Source organism: Malaclemys terrapin, chromosome 3, assembly GCF_027887155.1.
Source record: "Malaclemys terrapin pileata isolate rMalTer1 chromosome 3, rMalTer1.hap1, whole genome shotgun sequence".
Lineage (NCBI taxonomy): Eukaryota > Metazoa > Chordata > Testudines > Emydidae > Malaclemys > Malaclemys terrapin.
Window position 1 is genome coordinate 9,808,888 of NC_071507.1, and position 19,739 is coordinate 9,828,626.

The 19,739-nt window shown below is 43.0% G+C and overlaps 1 protein-coding gene across 5 annotated transcripts in view; it reads left to right on the forward strand.

Annotated features, from left to right (window-relative positions):
* The first annotated feature begins 1,474 nt into the window (after nucleotides 1–1,474).
* Nucleotides 1,475–19,739, forward strand: part of PLCB4 (phospholipase C beta 4) — a 322,471-nt gene continuing 304,206 nt past the window's right edge. For 2 of the 5 annotated variants that reach the window (XM_054022802.1, XM_054022803.1), the window contains exon 1: nucleotides 1,475–2,772. The gene's annotated coding sequence lies outside the window, so the exon portion shown is untranslated. Of the gene's footprint in view, nucleotides 2,800–2,882; nucleotides 2,961–19,739 lie in introns of those variants that run through there. The other 3 variants (XM_054022801.1, XM_054022799.1, XM_054022800.1) reach the window with 3 other exon arrangements.

Here is a 19,739-nt window from a genome sequence, read left to right on the forward strand (position 1 = left end):
GCCGCTCACTCTGGTGGAGTTCCGGAGTCGACGGTGAGCGCATTCGGGGATCGATATATCGCGTCTTAACGAGACGCGATATATTGATCCCGGATAAATCGACTGCTACCCGCCGATACGGCGGGTAGTGAAGACGTACCCTTGGAGCACCATTGCCCCGAGCTAAGGGCTGCTTGGGAGAGTAGAAAGACACTCCCAGTAGCCAGCATCAGCTCAAACCCAGCACCAGCCTTTCGCAATTCTCCAAACCAGTTCCTCAATCTGCATCATTCACGGCCTTGCCAGCCTTAAATCCACCACTCTTCACCATTCCTTTCTATCTACTGCCCACAGTACCATCAATCCTCACCTTCCCTTGTTCCACTGTGCAACCAATCCCACAATATGTTGTGACATAAACCACTATGGGATACGGTGGGTTGCCTTTTTGCGGATTGTGGACCCAAAGCAAGTAAAGAAACTGTTCTACACCAGTGCAAATATATCCACTGCTGAAGTTAATGAGGGTGGGAAAGAAGGCATTGCCAGTTGAGAACCAACCCCTGCCATGTAAATGAACTTTTATCTACCGAGGTAAACAAAAGACCAAAACAAACGATTTTCAGAGCATGCTGCAAAACTCACTATTATTCTCTATTCCCTCTACCCCTTCCACCAAAGCCTTTCTTCAGTAAACAATCAACTACAAGAGAGAAAAAGTTGAGAATATGAAAAGCAGCTGCTCTAAGCAGGGAAGTGAAGGATATATTATGGACCCCAGTATGGGCAACTCTATGCAAATCTTAATCATTGTAGTTTGCAGTCAGATAATAACACTATACTACAGGTAGCTAAATGAAATACAGAAAGAATTCCACACTGTTGACAGTCTGTGCTTACGACAGGCCCAAGCATAGAGGAGCAAATTGTGCTGAAGTTCATTTAAAATAGTATTGTAACTTGGTGCACAATAAAAAAAAAAAAAAAATCAAAGTTGGACAGTATCAGAAAGTTCATGGCCCACTTTATGACAGTGTCAGAACATAGTGATTAAGCTTTCAATATTATAGTAGTAGAGTTTGTGAATGTTATTTTTCCAGGCATGAAAATGTCATCTCAAAACTTTTGCTCATTCTCAATTTGAATTCAGGCATTAATAAATACCATTTCCTGTAATATAGGTGGTAGTATACAGTGGGTTGGCGAAACTATTTGCTTTCAATTTGTCAGGCTCCAGAAGAACCCAAACAGTAAATCAAATGCTTCTTTTTCCTTTGTAGCTGTATATTTTTGTTTTATGAACTAGGGGCCTTATTATATCTTTTAACAGCACTGTTTGAACTCAAATACTGCATGCTGAATTTCAGCTAGCTGAACTCAAATATATATTATGTAACAATAGTCTACCTAAAAGGCAAAAATCAATGGGCTGTGATTAGAGAGTTTACATTTATTTGGGTGGCAGACAGAATAAAAGACATGTGTAACCTCGAACACCTGACTAGCAAACTACTGAGTCAAAGTCCTCTCTCATACATACTACACAAAACTACCTCTATAGTAAACACATGCACATGGATACACCAAAAATATTTACATGTGCACAGCCAACATATATATATGCCTGATAAAATTATAAAATAAACATTTAAGGGTGACAGATATCAATGTTTATAGTTATTTTTTCAATGTTTATTGACGTCAATGCTCAGTTACAAAAAACTATATTATAAGCATTTTTTATTTATCAATTTAAATGTTCAGTTGTGGGACATTGGTGGGGGGTGCAACAAGCGATCACCCAACCATTATTTAATTACGATGTTGAGATTAAAAACATTAAAGCTTAAAGTTGTCAGCATCACATGTCACAATACACAAAGCAAATATCCTTTAATCAAACTCGAATAATACCTCAACCAGCTGTTCCTTACTTTGCTGATCAGTACATTTGGATTATCAATGCAAATATTTTTCATCAGTGTGAGTACATACAGTGGAAATCAGTGTTTACAGATACAAATCTAATCCTTCCAAACCTCTGAAGCCCAGGAAAATAGCCCCACACACTCATGTTCTGTTCACGTGGAACCACGCATGAATGCTCCGTCAACACCCTGTGTTGTACACACGCACGTATACTGCCTCTACACATGCACAGAAGTACAGTACACACGTCACTGTGCTCATGCCCTCACATAGACACATGCAGGGAGTGTTGCACGGTGCAGCTGCCTCGAGTAACACACGTTGTGATGCAGCCCATGCACACCTGCTGCCACGTCCGTGCACTCACGCTTTGCCCGTGCACACACAGACCCACTATTCCTGCACTTGCACTGGTCATGCGCCGGCTCGGCCGGTGCAGCGGGGGGAGGCCTCCCAGGAGCGAGCCGGGCTCGGCGCGGGGGCCCTGCACCCCCACTCTGCGGGGACTGACCCGAGCCCCGGGCCCGCCGCGTTCCCTGCGTGTGCACGCGCCGCCCGCCGAGGAGAGGGGGGAGGAACCAGCCCCGGGGAGGGACGAGCCACCGCCACCGCCGCCAGTCCAGTGCCGAGCTCCAGCCTCGCGCGCGCACCCTCCCCCGGGACCTGGTGTCTCGCGCCTGCCTGGAGCAAGACGGGGAAGGGCGGGGGGGAGTAGGTGCAAACAAGGAGCCACGGAGCGCGGAAGCCACCCGCCCGCCCCCTTTCTCGGCTCAGCCCCAGCACATCCTGTGCACAGGGGGCGGGCTGGCCGGGGCTGCTGCCCTCCTCCTCCTCCCCTCCGGAATCCTCCCGGCTGCAGCTGATGTAAGGCGACGCGGGGGGGTTTCTGCTGTGAGTGGGGCTTGCTCGGGGAGCTCCGTGCATGGGCAAAGGGAATGGGGGGGGGGGGAGGATGCGGTGCAAACATTAGATGCGTTTCCTGGTGAGCGCCACACATCGACACACGCGCAGCCCGGGCGCTCCGGAGCGGGAGCTGAAAGGCAAGGGGACAGGTAGGGGAAGTAGGCTCCGGTGTGCGGCGCTGAGCGGGGCTTTGCACCGGCTGCCCCGCACGGCGGGGTGATGCGTTGGTTGCCGCCGGCCCCTCTCTCTCGGCACCTCTGCGGCTGCCCGTCGCAGCGATCGCCAGGCAGACGGGAGCATTTCCCCGCTTCGGTCCCTGCCTCGCACGTTGTCCCTCCACCGCCGCGTCTAGGCTAGGGACTGAGTGAATGCGTGTGATTGTAGAAGGGGGGGAGGGCATGATTGTTTCTTTATATTTTGCTCTTTCAGGCTTGTTGCAATGGAGAAAGCCCTTCCTTCAGTGATACTGACATGAGTTCTGGTCCTTTCCCACTGGCAATAACCTTGGGGTTCTGGCTGTCCAGACAGAGTAGGTAGGAGGAGTGCATCTTTGCAAGCCCAAACTCGCAGCTTGAACGGATCCTTCCACTTGCTGCACACAAGACAAGTTTTGTTTGTTTGTTTGTTTTAAATTACATTCGTCTTCTCATCTTTATTGCCAGCTGAGGGGATCACTGTAGTTTTTCATGGGTATCCGGATTGTGTCAATGCAGTGTGGTGTGTGACCAATGTGTCTCTTTTAGCGAAGAGTAACTTAGTTTTGAACAATGGGAGCCTACCCTTTGAAGGTTTTTTATATTCTTTAATACAGAGAGAGAGCACTACTATTATCAAATAGAATACGTGTGTGAATATATGTGTCTATGCATGCGTTAACTCTGTGTGTAAAAAAAAAAAAAAAAAAGTCCAGTCTAATTTACATAAATGTATCAACATAATATTTTTATAATATAACTTTTAACCCAAGATGTTGACTAAGGTTGCCATTTTGCCAGCAATACTATACGTATTTGACTTTGAATTATGTACAGTCAGACACCTGTTACTTAATCCTGTTTATCCTTGTCAATTATTGTTATCCAACCTTAGTCATCGTTTTATCTCTGAAAGTAAAATACAAATATGGTTCTTCTAAAAATGATGCTATGCTGGTATACAGTAAGAACAGAGGAGATTAATGGATATTTCAGGTGATATTTTTCCAAAGAGAGTAATTCTGGAAAATAGCTGAAAAAAAAATCTTTCTCTCAGAGGTAGGTTTATGCTGCATGCAGAGATGTGTGTGTGTGTGTGTGTGTACAACTTTAAAACAATCAGCAGAGGATATGATAAATGATTTACATTTTTTTTTTGTAAATAATGTGTGCAGTATGTTTGCTTAATAGTATAATGTTGCTTAGTACTCTCTGAACTTCCCTTTGAAAGTGTAAAATTATAGGAATTTATGGTTAAGGATCTGAGTTATTGTCAATTATACAGAAAAATAAAACAGACCCTAATTATACAAAAGAATAGAATGAATGGTGTCATTACAAATAGACAATCATATTATGTAAGCTTACTTGACTAGTGTATTAAGTGTTTACCGAGACAAGGAATATTATTTATTTGAAGAGGTTTTCTGTAAATTAACTTCTAAAAGTATAACATTTATTGTATTCACAGTTTTCTTCCAGGTCACAGGTACCTAACTAGGCCCTTATACAACAGAAGGGTTACTATTATATACGGCTGTGCATTTTTGTATCATACAGAGGCAGTTTATAAATATTAATTGGAAACAGACTCATTCCTTTCTGTTAGTGATAATTTAATAATGTAATTAAAATAAATTCCAAAATAGTATGTCACAGGTAAGATTAATTGCCATCTACAATGAGATTTTAGTATGGCCTCTAATTCTAGGAAGGAACAAAATGATCGGGAAGTATAAAATATTACGCATTTCAGACATGGAAACTTTTTTACAACTGCTAATATTACTCTGCCTGCAAATATCAGGTTTGAGTCTTCTTTTGATGATCTCACTAAACACCCGGTATTCATCTAAAAGTCAAACCTCTGGTGAAAATATAACTCTTCAAGTAGCTGTCAAAACAGAATTTTAAGGCCTGATTTGATCACTGGGTATGGATTTCTATCTGGTGGAGTAACAATGCCTTTTATTTTATAGGTGTACGCCCACACACAAGAGCTTTGTTCTAAAACAGAATTTTTTATGCAGTGAATTTAAAAATAAAATGCATAATGTATTCTGTAAGCTCTCTCTCTCTCTCTCTGTGTGTGTGTGTATTATATTTTTGTGAACTGAGAGGAAAGCACCTAGAGGGAAAAGAGATAAAGACAGAAGAAAGGGTAAATTCCATCCTGGCTTCCCTTACAAATGCAGGAAATACAAATCTATCTGCTGTGTATCTCATTGTTATATACCACCCAAAATCCAGTCACTAGCTGTACCCTTATGCTTCCATCTTCTTTAAATAAATGACCAGTTCTTTTGACCTGATGTACACTGCTGACTTCTGTTGCTGATTTTGGCCATTTGTTCCAGTAATGTCTTGCAATTAGAGCTCTACTATGAGTCTGTCAAATCCATTTGCATTATACTTATAACAGAAATATTAGAACAGTTTCTTGTTTAATGTACCTTAAATATTTGGTACTGCTTTTGTAGGAAGTGATGACTTTATTTTAAAATCAGATTTAAATACCCTATATTTCTAACTCTTGTAGGTATAATTTCCAACATTCTCATGATTATTCACTTTGTTTCAATATGTCCTGTGCGTTAGCTTGACTTTTTTGTAATCTTGTAGCTTTATGATTCATTTTCATTTGTGGTTTTACCTTCTGAATTATATCCCATTCTCGGTCGTCATTTGCAGAATAACTAATTCTGATAATTTTAGTGTAAATGTTTTGCTGTTGAAACTGAAGTGAATGCTATGCTAAAGATGAAGCCAACCATCTTATGAATGAGTGCCTATCTAAGAAAAACAGTACTTCATTTGTTTTAGGAAGACTGACTTCCTCCATATTTTTTAAGCATCTCTCCTACAGTATTGTGGGAATTGTTGGAAAATGTGGTAGAAATCAAATTTCCTAAGTCATAAAATTACAGGATGCTTCAAACTGGTTGATTGTTAGTAGTAACCATTATCAAAAATTGCACAAAACAGCATTTCTGATTGGGCTAATCAATAGTAAAGGCTCAGTTCCACCCTCAGATTAAAGGGTGGATTGGACCACTGTGACCACTTGCAGCGAGTGAGAGGTGATGGGCTCTGCTGCCAACTGTCTGTTGATGACAGCTGGCTGTATATCTCATTCTCCACTATTGCAACCACTGGCACTAGTAAGATGTTATAATACCTACAAAAGATCAGCTCCTGGACGAAGAGCAGCTGGCTCAAATTCAATGTAGGCAAGATCAGAGTCATGCTGGTTGGCGGGGGGAACCCTTTGAAGAGCTAGCCAGTTCTCTGACCCTTTCTTTCGTTTGAAGGCTTACAGCCCTCATTCAAAGTGGTGGAAAGTCTTGGGTCCTCTTTGACTCATTACTGCATTTGGATGAGCAGGTAGCATCAAAAACCAAAAGTGACACCTTCATGTCCAGCTTGCTAGGAAACTCCACCCCTTCCTTGTGGATAAGGATGTAGCCCCAGGGATCCAGGCTTTTGACACCTTCAGGCTGGATAACTGTAATTTGCATCTGAAAGTGTGTGTGTGTGTGTGTGTGTGTGTGAGAGAGAGAGAGAGAAAACAGTGCACGGGTTTCATCTGGCACAAGATGTGGCTGTCTGCCTTCTCCATGGCTTATGCTGCCATGAGCACATCAAGCCAGTGCTTCTGTCCCTGCACTGGCTTCCAGTCCTTTATCCACTGCCATTCTAGGTCTTTGTTCCTAATCTTGGAACAATTGATGGATCATGTCCCAGCTATGTCAGAGACCCCCATCACCGTCTACAAGCCACAGAGACGGCTGTGTTCCTCTGGAACAATGCCGATTGCAAAGCCCAGAGTGAAGTGTGCATGAGAGCGGAGATAAAATAATTTCAGTTGAGGGCATCTATCTATTGAAAAACTTCGAGGAGATGAGAGGAATCCAGAATTTGACTTTCTTTGGGAAATGCTGGGAAACCGTCCTTTCTGATAAATCTTTGACTCCATAACCAGAACAGCATTCACAGCATCAACTGCTCCCCTTTCCTAACCCTTCCTTTTACCCCTTCCAAAAAAAGAGACCTACCCAAAGCAGAGTGTTTTTTAATAACCCAAAAAGGAAGAAGCACAAGAGATTCCATCATAGCCATCAGCAAAGGTGGGCATCATATTTCCTAATTTATTTGATATGGAAGATGTAGAGCTACTACAGTGGTGAGTGGCAGTACAAACCCCTAAACTAGGATAGTTTGGTGCCATTTCTTTTGTGTTTTCTCAAAATGGAGGCCAGGTCTCACTCTTTGCCCAGCAAGAACAGTGTCTTCTGGAGCTTTAGAAAAACAGTTGCTAGGCACCTGAGGCAAGATGGTGGCGGGTGATCTGCCCTTCGGCCGTCTTCTTGTAGAGAGCCCAAGACTGAAATCAGTGTCTGATGGAATTTTTGCTGCAGTAGTCCTGCACCCAGCCCCAACCCCTGAAGAAGCCTTTAGGTGCAGCATACTTCTATGCTGAGCTAACCCTCAGAGTTGCAGCACCAGACCACGAGAAGGAAATCTGCTCCCTGTGCAGACTGATGACCCTTGTGGAAGCTGCATAGTTCCCTGTTAGTTGGTGTATTGATAGACCAGAGGCTGATATGAAATAATTTTTTCTGACCGTTTGGTGGTGGGATTATACTCTTGTTGTTGTTATGCATATATGTGTGTCTGAGTATACATACATGCATGTGTCTATCAGAATATATTTATATGCACACACACACATGCTCTTTCTCTTTACTGTATGTATTAGTGAGACAAGGTGGGTGAAGTAGTATCCTTTACTGGACCAACTGCTTTGTATTCATCATTAACCTGCATAAGCACTGCGGTCAGCCTGACATCTAGTGTGTGTGTGTTTAATAAAAACATTTCTGGAAAAGGAAGCCTATGCACAATTTGAATATCAAATAGTCTGCTCTTAAGTACTCATTCCTCATCAGTTCCTTCCTCCAAGTATTTCCTCACCAAAATGTATGCAAATCATTGGTAAAGCTGGGGTTTGCTTTACATATATATAAAGCCTCTCATTTGTGTTCCAATTCTCTTTTCCACAGTGGTATAAACACTGGAATGGTTGTGAAGAAGGAGAGTAAGGGGCAGCCCAATGATGGAATTCTGGGCAGGAGAGGCTGGGATGAATGAAGAGAGTCCGGGTGGCATTTTCCCTTAGGCATTCACTAAAAAAGCTCCTTGTTGGTTTCCCATTCCTGTTTGTCTTTTTCTGGAGATAGTCCGGTGTGCTTACCCTTTGCCTGCTTGAATATGCCCCGTCTCTCAAGCCTCTTTTTTTTCTCCATCTTGAATTTTGCACCTGTGCAGAGATATGAGGAGTGACTCTGAACATATATCCGGGGACAGGTCTTCCCTCCTCTTCTTTTGCTTAGTTCAGGAAGTTTTTCCATGCTTTGGTTCCTGCCCCCATGTCTGCTTCAGGACATCTGTATGGTGGAGTGGTCACCAAAATGAAAAACAAGAAATGAAAGCGTTTCTAATCATAGCAATAGCCTATCCATCCCTTGAAATACATGAAGTACAATAAAAGTAACAATTTTAGTTCCAGTTTAGAATTCCAGTGCCTTCTGCGAGTCATTTTTTCTTTTAGACCAGAGATGGTAAGGACATATTATTACAATTTACTCACAACACTTATAAGAATTGAAAATGAATGCCATAATGGAAGGAAGGAAGAGGGACCATGAGGTACTCACTATAACTGGACCCTTAAAAACCTCTGTGGAGGGTCCTATCCAGGAAAGAAAAGCTGTTTTTTGAGAGCGTAGGGGGAAAAAGCCATAAATTTGCAGTAGAGCTGTTTGCACCAAGGATAGTGGGGGATCAGATCCATGAAAGGAGAGGCTGTGTGATCCTCTCTGATGGTGGAGGGAAAGGTACGTTGCCCCAAAAGTTGATTGAAAGGCAATAGGAGGACTGCTGGATGAGAGCTTTTGTGTCAGATAGAACTCTAGAGGATTGGTGCTGAGGGCTAAGCTTAATTGGCCTCTCTGGTGGATGTAGAGACCTGTCTGAGAGCAGCAAGAAACAGTCAGTGTAATTATTTCAGCCTATTTCATGGCCTGTGTTACTTGTGCATCACTTGGCTAGGAAAGTATGCCTAGGAATGTTTTTCATGCGTTAAATGACAAGACAGAAAGGATGAAATTTGATAGCAGGTATATCAGAGCCCTGCAAATTAGGTGCTGCAGCTTGGCATATGAGCTGATACATGCAGGCTGAAGTAAATATTTTGGCCTTAGTGCTCAGTCTGTAATTTCTTGTAGTAAAGATCTCCCATAGGTGTTTATGTTGTAGGTGTTATGTAACTCTTGGAAACCTTCCCCCCCATTCCTCCCCATTTTGAGTCTGTTCATATGGTGAGGTCAGCCCTGTTGACTGGTGCGCTTCCGCCCTGAAGATGAAAATGATGGGTACTTTTTTGGGTGGGGAGGGGAATGCGATACTGAAGAATAATAGGGATCCAAAGAGGGCAGGCTAGTGAGAAGCCTTGGCAGTTGCGTTTTGTGGTGGTGAGGTGGAAGAGGGAAGGGACTGGTGGAGCTGGGGCAGAGGTGGACACTTCCTCACTCATGCTGGCGGCCATAAGAACCCAGGAAGCTCTTCCCACGGCTCTAAAGCCGCAAAATCAGCTCCTGCCAATGCATTTTACAATAAAACCCCGCGTTCTTGCTATAGAGGGGCCACTCATCTCCTGATTTCTCCACCTGCAGCTGAGCTCAGCTTCTGTCTCGAGATCCAGGGAAGCTGGCAATATGTCTGGCATCTCTGAGTCCGGCTCCTCATCCCACTGGTTTTCTCTGCTGTATCCTCCCTGTCTCTCACTAGTGCAATGCATGGCACTGCTGTGTTGTCTGCAGGTGCCTCAGGCAGGGAAAAGGGGGGAGTCTTGAGGGTTTGTTCCAGTTCATCGTAAAAGGGGCAAATTTTCTGAGCTGGACTGAATGCTGTTGTCCTGGGCCTTTACCCACAGGAACTCCAGCCCCCTTTACGCTCTCTTGGTCCTGGATACTGCCTAGGGTTACCATATTTAAAAAATAAAAAAAGAGGACACTCCATGGGGCCCTGGGCATGCCCCTTTCCCACCCCCGGCCCCGCCCCAACTCCGCCCCTTCCCCTGAGCACCCGCATTCCCCCTCCTCCCTCCCAGCCATGCGAAAAGGGCTGCCCGAGTGCTACCGGCTTCACGGTTTGCCCAGCGGCCCCCAGACCCTGCACCCCCGGCCGGCGCTTCCCCAGAACAGCTGGAGCCCAGGAGGGGAAGTGCCCAGCCGGGGGCGCAGGGTCTGGAGGCTGCCCGGCAAACCGTGAAGCCGGTAGTGCTCGGCTTCGGGCAGCCCCCTTGCCTCTGGACCCTGCGCCCCCGGCCGGGCACTTCCCCTCCCGGGCTCCGGCGGCTGCTGTGCTCCCTGAACTCCTGGGCTCTGCAAGCGCCGAGTTGCCCGAGCGCTACCGGCTTCGGGCAGCCCCCATGCCTCTGGACCCTGCACCCCCGGAGCCCGGGAGGGGAAGTGCCCGGCTGGCGGCGCAGGGGCCGGAGGCATGGGGGCTGCTCAAAGCCAGTAGCGCTCGGGCAGCTCGGCTCTTACAGAGCCCAGGAGTCAGGGAGCACAGCAGCCCCGGCGCCCGCTCTAAGGTAAGCCAGGGAGTATTTTTCCCGGACATATTCGGCTTTTTGGAAATTCCCCCCAGACGGGGGTTTGATTACCAAAAAGCTGGACATATCCGGGAAAAACCACACGTATGGTAACTCTAATACTGCCTGTCATTGTCCCACCCTCAGTTGGTCTCTTTGCCACCTGGTCATACACTGGAGTTTTGCATGTGACTGAATTCAGCTGGTCCTGGAACCCTTCTATCCCCAGACCAATACCAGAGCCTGCACATTTGCCTTGGGCCAGTTGGCAATGTGCTCATGAAATGGCTTCCTTTGAGACATGCTGGCGATAGAATCAGATTAATTTGCAAAGAGTAGAAGTTATTTACTGTGAAAACAGCATGCAACTAAGCGCGAGGATCGTTGTACATGTAAATGGCCTCTGACTAAGAGCAGACCCCTACGGTGGAATGCGGGCTGATAACCTAGCCAGGCAAAGGGAGGAGTATTTGCAGATTTCGAACTATTATGGAAATTAACTGCATCCACGCTGGCATTGCACTGGTGGAGAGTGGCATAGAGGAGAAGCACATGGTGGTTAACTTTGAAACCAGTCTGATTCAAATGGTGGTGCAACACTGGGGGAACTTCTGTGTATGGAGATATCCTATCTCCTAGAATTGGAAGGGACCTTGAAAGGTCATCAAGTCCAGCCCCCTGCCTTCTCTAGCAGGACCAAGTACTGATTTTGCCCCAAATCCCTAAGTGGCCCCCTCAAGGATTGAACTCACAGCCCTGGGTTTAGCAGGCCAATGCTCAAACCACTGAGCTATCCCCTCCCTCCTTTTGTTTTATAGATGTGCTGTGGGTTGGCACACCACATTTCTCTACTGCTGCCAGAGCTTTTGGCTCCATTACATTAAGTAAGAGACCCTCCCTGACCTTCCTGATCTAGGATTGAAAACAGTGCAGCTGCTTGTGTAGATGAGACCAAACCGTTTTCAGCAGTTGCACAGAAAGAGTGACAGAGACCTGCCGATCATTCTTGCCTCTAAAGGTATCTCTTCCACCATTTCCTCCTGCCTCTGAACTTTGGGAAATTTACATTGTGCTGCCCATATTGCATGTACTATGCAGCTAAAGCAGAAGATCTAAGTTTGCATTGCTGGTAGTCTGGCATCTTGTACAAGCGGTAAGTTCTTTTAGAAGAAGCCGCGTTTCTTTACAGAAGAAGCCTGTACTAAGGAATCGAAGCCTCCAAAAGTAACTTTCTGGAGTCTAGATAGGTTTGGAAGTCCTATATCTTGCTGCTGAGGGTCTTCAGTCTATACGGTGATAAAAGAGCTGCAGCCTGGGGAGGTGACGGGTTTGAGAGTCCGGGCTCCAGCCCGATCCCAAACATCGACACTGCAATTTTTAGACCCGTAGCCCGAGCCCAAGTCAGCTGACTTGGGCTCTGAGACTTGGCGCCAGGGTTTTTTTATCGCAGTGTACATGTTTGACAACTGATTTCCATTTCACTGATGCTTCTCCATTTCGCATGCCTAGCCTTCCCCTGACCTGCGGCTTCAGAATATGAGTTTTTAATTGACAATGCTGACATTCCACCAGGTCGGTTTACTCAGTCGTGGATTTTTTTCCCCTGCCTTTCAGAGATAAGTGGTGATTTCAGAACTTGATTGGATTTTTTTTTTATTCTGCTTTTTCAGGTAAATGGGGATTTCAGAGCTTTGTTGTGACAATTTTTTCTCTGGGTAGGTCCCTACCAGCATTTCTACTACAGGCAACAAGAGTTGGTTGTGTTAAGAGCAGGGCTTCATTTATAAAAATGGGAATCTACAAGGCAAAATAAAAGTTGACATGTGCCATGGCTCTTTGCCATGTAAGCATGTGTATTTTTTAAAAGGCAATTCTTGCTGTATTTTAAAACAAATGTTTGGGGAAAATAATGTGTCTGAGTAGTTTTGACTCTGTATGAATTACATGAAGTTAAAAACAGGCAAAACCTTGTTACCGGCGGGAATGATGATCTTTTAAAAATGATCTTTGTAACACTTAAACATCAAAATCACTTGAATTAATTTGTCAGGGAATATGTGCACTGATTTGTGCCTCTTTGCCTTAGTTGGGCTTTTCCTAGTAGTAGTGAGGGGGTTCCCCGAAATCTTAGAGTCCCATTGCATTTTCATTTCTGTTCCCATTTAGCCCGCCTCTACCCACAATAAAACATTTGTAATTTTCATAATATTCAGTGTATCTCATTTTTGGGATGTCTTGTATGTGGAAACCATCGGTGGGCTTGTCTGATTTACTAAAATCATGAGAAAACTCTAGTAGCTTTCAATTAATAGTTTGAAATAATTAATTTTAGTGACTAATCTTCAGTGACTCTAGTTAGTACTATGTGCTGTAGGCACAGGCAATGGAAATCTGGAAAAATTGTTTTCCATATTCAAAGGCAGCAATGACAGGTACACAGGGGATGATATTGCTGGTTTAAATGTTACTTTATACAGATTTAAAAAGTTGGCTGTCTCCCATTTTAATTTAGTTTGGGAATATTCTATATGCACTTGCAGAGAAACTTTCATTAATACTCTGTTCTTCATAATGGGGTTGTTTTCTTTGCAAAAATCATTTTAATAGAGCAAAATGTAATAAAGATTTTGAGTCATGCAAAATTACCTTGGCATTTCTTTAGCCTCAGTTTTTGGGTTATTTTCTATTTCCATTTTCTTATTAAAGTTTGATGTTTAAAAAAGATAACTTCTTCCTCTTAGCTGCATTTAAATTTAAACACCATAAATAACCTTCATGAGGAATTCAAATATTTTAAACAGGTAACTTGGGGTAACAGAGGGATTGGTTCACACAGTTTCTGATGAAAAGCTGTAGAACCTATTTCTTAATGTAGGAAGGGGCGAAAATTATCTGAATGTGAGAGATCCGTTTTTGCTAACAGGTGTAGACCTTTGGTGTTTGTTAGGCAAAGCATAATAATAGCAGGATTCACAAAACTTTTAACATCTTGTTCATTCCAGAAAAGGAAGAGTTTGCATGGTGATCATTTCTATTCTAAAACTGCTTAACTTTTGTAATCCATAAAACTGGAATACCAATGGCTAATGTACCCGCTCAGTTGTTTTTTTTTCCAGATGTTTGCAAACCTGTCAGGCAGGTGGAGTGGGATGAAAAGAATTGATTCTTTGGTTTTTAAGAGGCGTATTACACATGTTAAAGAAAGGAAATCAATTGTCAATTAATATTTAAAAAATCATTTAAATGAATCATTCCTTAAAGGCAACTGGAAGGTGGACCAAGTCTCCCTATACCATCACTGCTTTTTTATATTGTACGACTTAAATCAAGTTTATTGTACAGGAAGCAGTACGTACTTTGCTGAACTGAGCAACCAGAAAGTCCAGTTGGTATATAGCACTTTTTTCATGAATAAAGTTTTAACAGTAAAATTTGGCTCTATATGATCAACAATATCGATTAGCGTATTCTACATTCTGCTATACCCAGGTAACCTCAGCCAGTGCTCTAGTATGTAGCCCAATTCTGCGGGCATAATTTGGCCCTGACATGAACAACTTTACGCCACGGCATGTCTGCTCTAAGAAGAATGGAACTTCTAGGAGAGTCTGCCCTTTGTTTTAGGTTTATTGGTATCATGCTGGGGGTTGGATTTCTGAATCTGCGCTTCTGTCTAACGTCCTCATTTAGCCCCAAGCTTTCAAAAGTGCACATGGATTTTGGCTGCCTCTGTGGGTTTTTATTTTTGTTTTTTTTGGATTTCTAACTTTAGGCGTTTTGGGCTCGTTTTCGATTCTGGAGTCTTCTACTAACTCATTCTGGACTAGATTGTGAGATAACAGTCAGGCCGGTGTAATGGGCTGCAGAGTATGGCACTGTACGTGGAGTGTCTAGGGAAGGACATTGTGATCTGGTTCATCTGCTGCTCTGGGAGGGAGTAAACCGCACCCATGTTTATACGCAGGGCAGTGTATGCTGCCCGATGTGCCAGTGCAGCGATGCCTCCTGGCATGTTGGAGGTAGTGCCAAGTTTCCATCCATTTCCTGCCCCATTCCATCCCCTCTTGCTCACTTGTGCCAGGGTGAGGTGAGGACATAGTGGATCTGTGGAGCCTGTCTCTATTTCCCTACTGCTACCTCTGTTTATGTTGCTCTGCTAGCCAGGCCACAGTATGGTCCTGTGTGAATTTGGACAAATCACGAAGTCTCTCTGTGCCTCAGGCTTTCTATCTGTAAAATGAGTATAGCGACACTTACCTCATCAGATTTTCATGAGGCTTGGTTAATGCTTGACTGTAAATTGCTTTAACAGCCTCAGATGAACGGGGCTACTGGATGTACGTACTATTTTATATCTGTATAATAAGTGCTGCTAATAACTTAGCAGCTGTTTAATGATACACAGCAGCACTGCACGAGAATGTAGGACAAAGAATGAAAAAAGGGAACTGTATTCAATAGAAAACATAGAGGCTACATAGAAAAAATAGAGGATACTTAATTACCTACCTCACAATTAGACATGAGGAAGGAAAACCAACCTGACTCTTTCAAAAAGTGCTATGCGATATGTAATGAGGACAAGAGGCGAGGATGTTTTTCTTGCCTCTCCTCTGAAAGTAAGTGCCTCCAAACAACACAATGACTCTAACACTGTAGCAGGGCATTGGGTCAGGAATGGCTCAGAAGTAAAGTACCATCTGTTGAAGAAATCAGCATCTTTTGTTTCCCTTTGGGGGCTCCATGCTCAAGAATTGACCAAGCCAAACCTTTCTTAGCTTGTGAGACCTGATGAGGGAAATCTTTAGTCTGTTCAGATGAAATGCTTCATTTTGCCTTCAGAACTTGTGTCTTGCTGAAAGCGGTGTACTGTATTTTTGACAGCTCCATATTGGGTCTATGTCTCACATTATTCCTGCTAAAGCAGTGTTTCTCAAACTGGGGTCGCGGCTTGTTTAGGGAAAGCCCCTGCCAGGTTGGATCGGTTTGTTTACCTGCCCTGTCCGCAGGTCCGGCCAATTGCGGCTCCCAATGGCCGCGGTTCGCTGCTCCAGGCCCATGGGAGCTGCTGGAATGGGCGCGGGCCGAGGGACTTACTGATATGATGCACAGCAGTCTTCTTAAAGGTGAAGTGACCAAGGAAATGGATGCACATACTTGCAGCATATCTCTACAAATATTTGCTAAAGTACAGGCACAATGTAAATATCAGAATTTAGGAATGCTATGTAGGTTGGAATCATCCTTGAGGATTCTCATTCCATATTCTGAACTGTAAGATCTCTGAGGCAAGTACTATATTTGTGTTATTTATTACACATCACTTAGAAGAACAGGGCCCTTGCTCTTTTTATTTTTATTTTTTATTTTTGGGGGGTCTTTAGGTACTATCGCAATAGAGGTAGTAAATACATTGCTTTGAAGCTTAGGACAGATTCCACATATTCTGTGCGAGTTAAAGGATAACAGTACCTATGTTGTTCAGATCAGCAAGCTGAAACTTCTAAAGATAAGCAGCTCTCAGCATGAACAGAACAATTGGGTGTCTTGAAATTCCAGGTATCTGGGACTTCCTCTTCAGCACCATATGGGTTTCAGGAGTTTATGGCCACGTATGTTAGCAAAGGGAAAGGAATCCTATTCAACTTTTTCTTGACTATGCTATGCAAATTAAAATAGTACAGGCTCAGGGATATGAACAATACCACATCTGGGCAAAGTACCAGGAGTGCAGCAAAATTTATGGGACGAGGCATTGCCTAAACTAGTTGAACTTACATTTCACATGCCACTAAAGGCCCCTACAGGTTTCCTTCATTAGGAAACCAACCTGATTTTGGTTTGACGTATGGTCCAGTAATTGCAGAGCTACAGTATCTTTGGGCTTGGGAAATATAGTCTGGGATATTGCATTTATGGAGCAGTCGAATGTTTTGTGACCCTGGGCTTCTGGCACAAATGTAAAAGTGCTTCATGCAGTGTTAGTTCTAGCTCTGAGGATTCCCTTTGTAAACTTTCAAGTTGGAACATAACTCAGGAGCACATTCATTCTGTGTTTGGCAACAGGAACGAGACAGTTAGAATCAGCAGCACATGCTTAAAGGGACAACATCAGTTTGAAATCAAGTCTGTTTGAACAATGAGTTAAAATACCCTCCAATACTGAACCTGCCACTGAATCCCCGTTCAAATTTTGGTTGCTTTACAGTCACATTTTTCTACTTTGTAGGAATGTTTTTTCTCTTCCGTGTTGTGTTAAAGACCCACAAAAATGCTGGGTACTGATTAAATAACTACACAGGGGAAACAGTACAACTGACAGGCACAAAATGCAGTTAGATAAAGTAAACAAACTAGAAAAAATATGACAGGTTTCAGAGTAGCAGCCGTGTTACTCTGTATCCGCAAAAAGAACAAATTTATAAATTTGTTAGTCTCTAAGGTGCCACAAGTACTCCTGTTTTTTTAGAAAAAATATTTTTCCCCTCAAAGCCCTTTCAGCTACAGTAAGGTTCTGTGCTATTTAAAACATTATGTATTTGTATTGTTATAAAGCCAAGGAGCCCCAGTCAAGAATTAAAGCCCCATTTTGCTAGGCACTGGATATACATAGGTACTCCTTGCCTCAAAGATCTTACAGTCTTAAGTGTAGGATAAGGCAACAAGTATATACTCCTGATGGACAGAGGGAGCAAAAGGGAACAACGAGACAATCAGAAAAGTAATAAGGAGCAGTCAGAGAAGACCAGCTGCCTGGCCATTGGATTCCATAGTACATGTGAACAAATTTCAGCCAGAAATGTTAATTTTAAGTTGATGGCATTCCTTTAAATGTATCCCTAGGTCCAGGGCTAGCTATTGGCTGGAAACTGCCTGGAGCGGGCTACCTTAAAAAAGAATTTTGTTTGAATGACGTCTTCAGGATCAAGCTCAGTGTGTTTGCACAGTGAGGATGTGCTGCATAGATATGTAACACCCAGTTCTGTTTGCTGAACAAATAAGAAATTAAACTGATGGCTCGTGCTTTGTTCGTTTATAGGGATCAGCAGACAGTGAGAAAATCTGGCTGGATAGACCTGACCTGAAGATTTCATACACAGAAATATCTTCAGAGTTTTTAAGAAAAGGTGTTGTGCTTACAGTTTAATATTTAAATACCACGCTAAATATTTAATATACTTTAAGATTCTTTCGGTGAATTTTAACCCAGCAGTAATACAGGCACATTGTTTGTTTATTACTTTCCATATTGCTAGTTCACAGTAATGGCACTTCTAGCAGGTTGATGACTGTCAGGCTCAGAAATAGCAATTGTAATACGATAAAATTATTCTGAAACACATTTTCGTGGTTTATTCATGGTAAGATTTGCTTTTTTGCATGTCAGACTGCTGACCAGAGCAAAATGTGTTTACTTGGAACTGGATATACAAAAAGACATGTTCTCGTAGACTATGTATGGAAAGAAAAGAAAATTAGTTTGGTTTAACCCAGTTGTTATTTAATTTCAACTTTGTGTAGAATCCATTTAAATAAAAATTTCTGGCAGCTCTGGCTTCTGATGGACATTATAAAGTAATGTCACTTAGAGTCAGACTCCTATGAAATCAGTCTTCGTTGTCAGGGGTGGGTGGTTGGGTGGGGGGTGGGAATGGAAACAACACACATATATTAAACTAAATTTTACTGCGTTCCCTTTGCCGTTGTTGAAAATATTTGTTTGAATAAAACTTCCTTTCACCAGCTCCTCCGGGATCCTACAGTGAAGTAATAATTCTGTGCTGTAATATTCTGCTGGCATGAAAATTATTATAAATTCACCACTGTGTGATCTGATAAGAGGGGCCAGGAGGGAGGAAGCCCGACAATTTAGAATTAGCAAAGATAATCTCAAAAAAAGTGAAAGCTGAATGAATTTCTCTGATACCTTTGAAAATGTTCACCAGCATTAAAGCTTCTCTGGATGAAAATGCCTAATATGGTCATATGTGTATTGCCCATTATCTTAGGGTACAGAAAGGCACGGGTATTCCATACCAGTTTTCTGTTCAATGTGACTCTGTACAGTGCTATGTATCCTGAATGATAAATGTCATGTAGTAGTCCCATTAAACATTAAAAGGGAAAAATAATTCTGCTTAATCCTTCTCTTTCACTGTCAGTACTATATAGAAGGTAGGGGTAATGGAAAATTTAGATCAGAACATGCCACGTTACAGTTGCTGCTGGCCTACATTTCAAAGTGTGAACCCAGATGAACATTCAGTGTTTGGAATACAGGAGCATCCCTAACAGAACTACTGAGCAGTGATCAAGATAAAGATTACCCTGTACTTGCAGAGCTTTCTCGGGAAACTCTAGCTACTGCACTTTATTTTAGTGCCTGAAACTTCCTACAGCAAGGGCCGGATCCAGCCCCCACTTCGGTTGCTGCGGAGCACCCTTGTGCTATGGATTTGGTGTGGTTCCACTGGACTAAGGCTGGCCAGTAGGCTGAAGTAGCCCTATGCAGAATGGCTGTGCATCCTCGAGGGAGGATTCTTTCCCTTCCTATCCTATCACTTACCCTAGTGCCTAGCCTGTCCACATCTCCCCAACACCTGACCTGGCCAGTCAGGCTGGGCACTAGGGTCTGGATTTGTCCCTAAGTGACTGTCTGCTTCAAATGCATTATGAGTCACCTTAACTTCACTCTTGGCTGTGTTGTAGTTTTTTCATAAAAATATTGAATTTCATTGGCCAAAGCAGAATTAAAGTATTTGCACTCAAATGAGCTGGGATTGTTTGTAGTGCTCATAAGTGAAGCCTTGGATTGTTACCTAACTTTCTTTTTTCAATGACTAATTTCATAGATTTTTGAATTGCGTTTTTTAACATAATTTTGGTTCTAAAGAACGACTATAGATACTCTATAAAAATAAATGTTTTTTTTTTTTTAAATTTGGCTTTAGGAAATGTAAATAGAATATTTTATTTACTCTTGTACTAGTTGGTGCCCATCTGTAGAGCTTTAGTACAGTGTGTAAGAAAAGTAATTTGACATATGGCTGGAATATACGGAAAAGTAGAGAGAATAG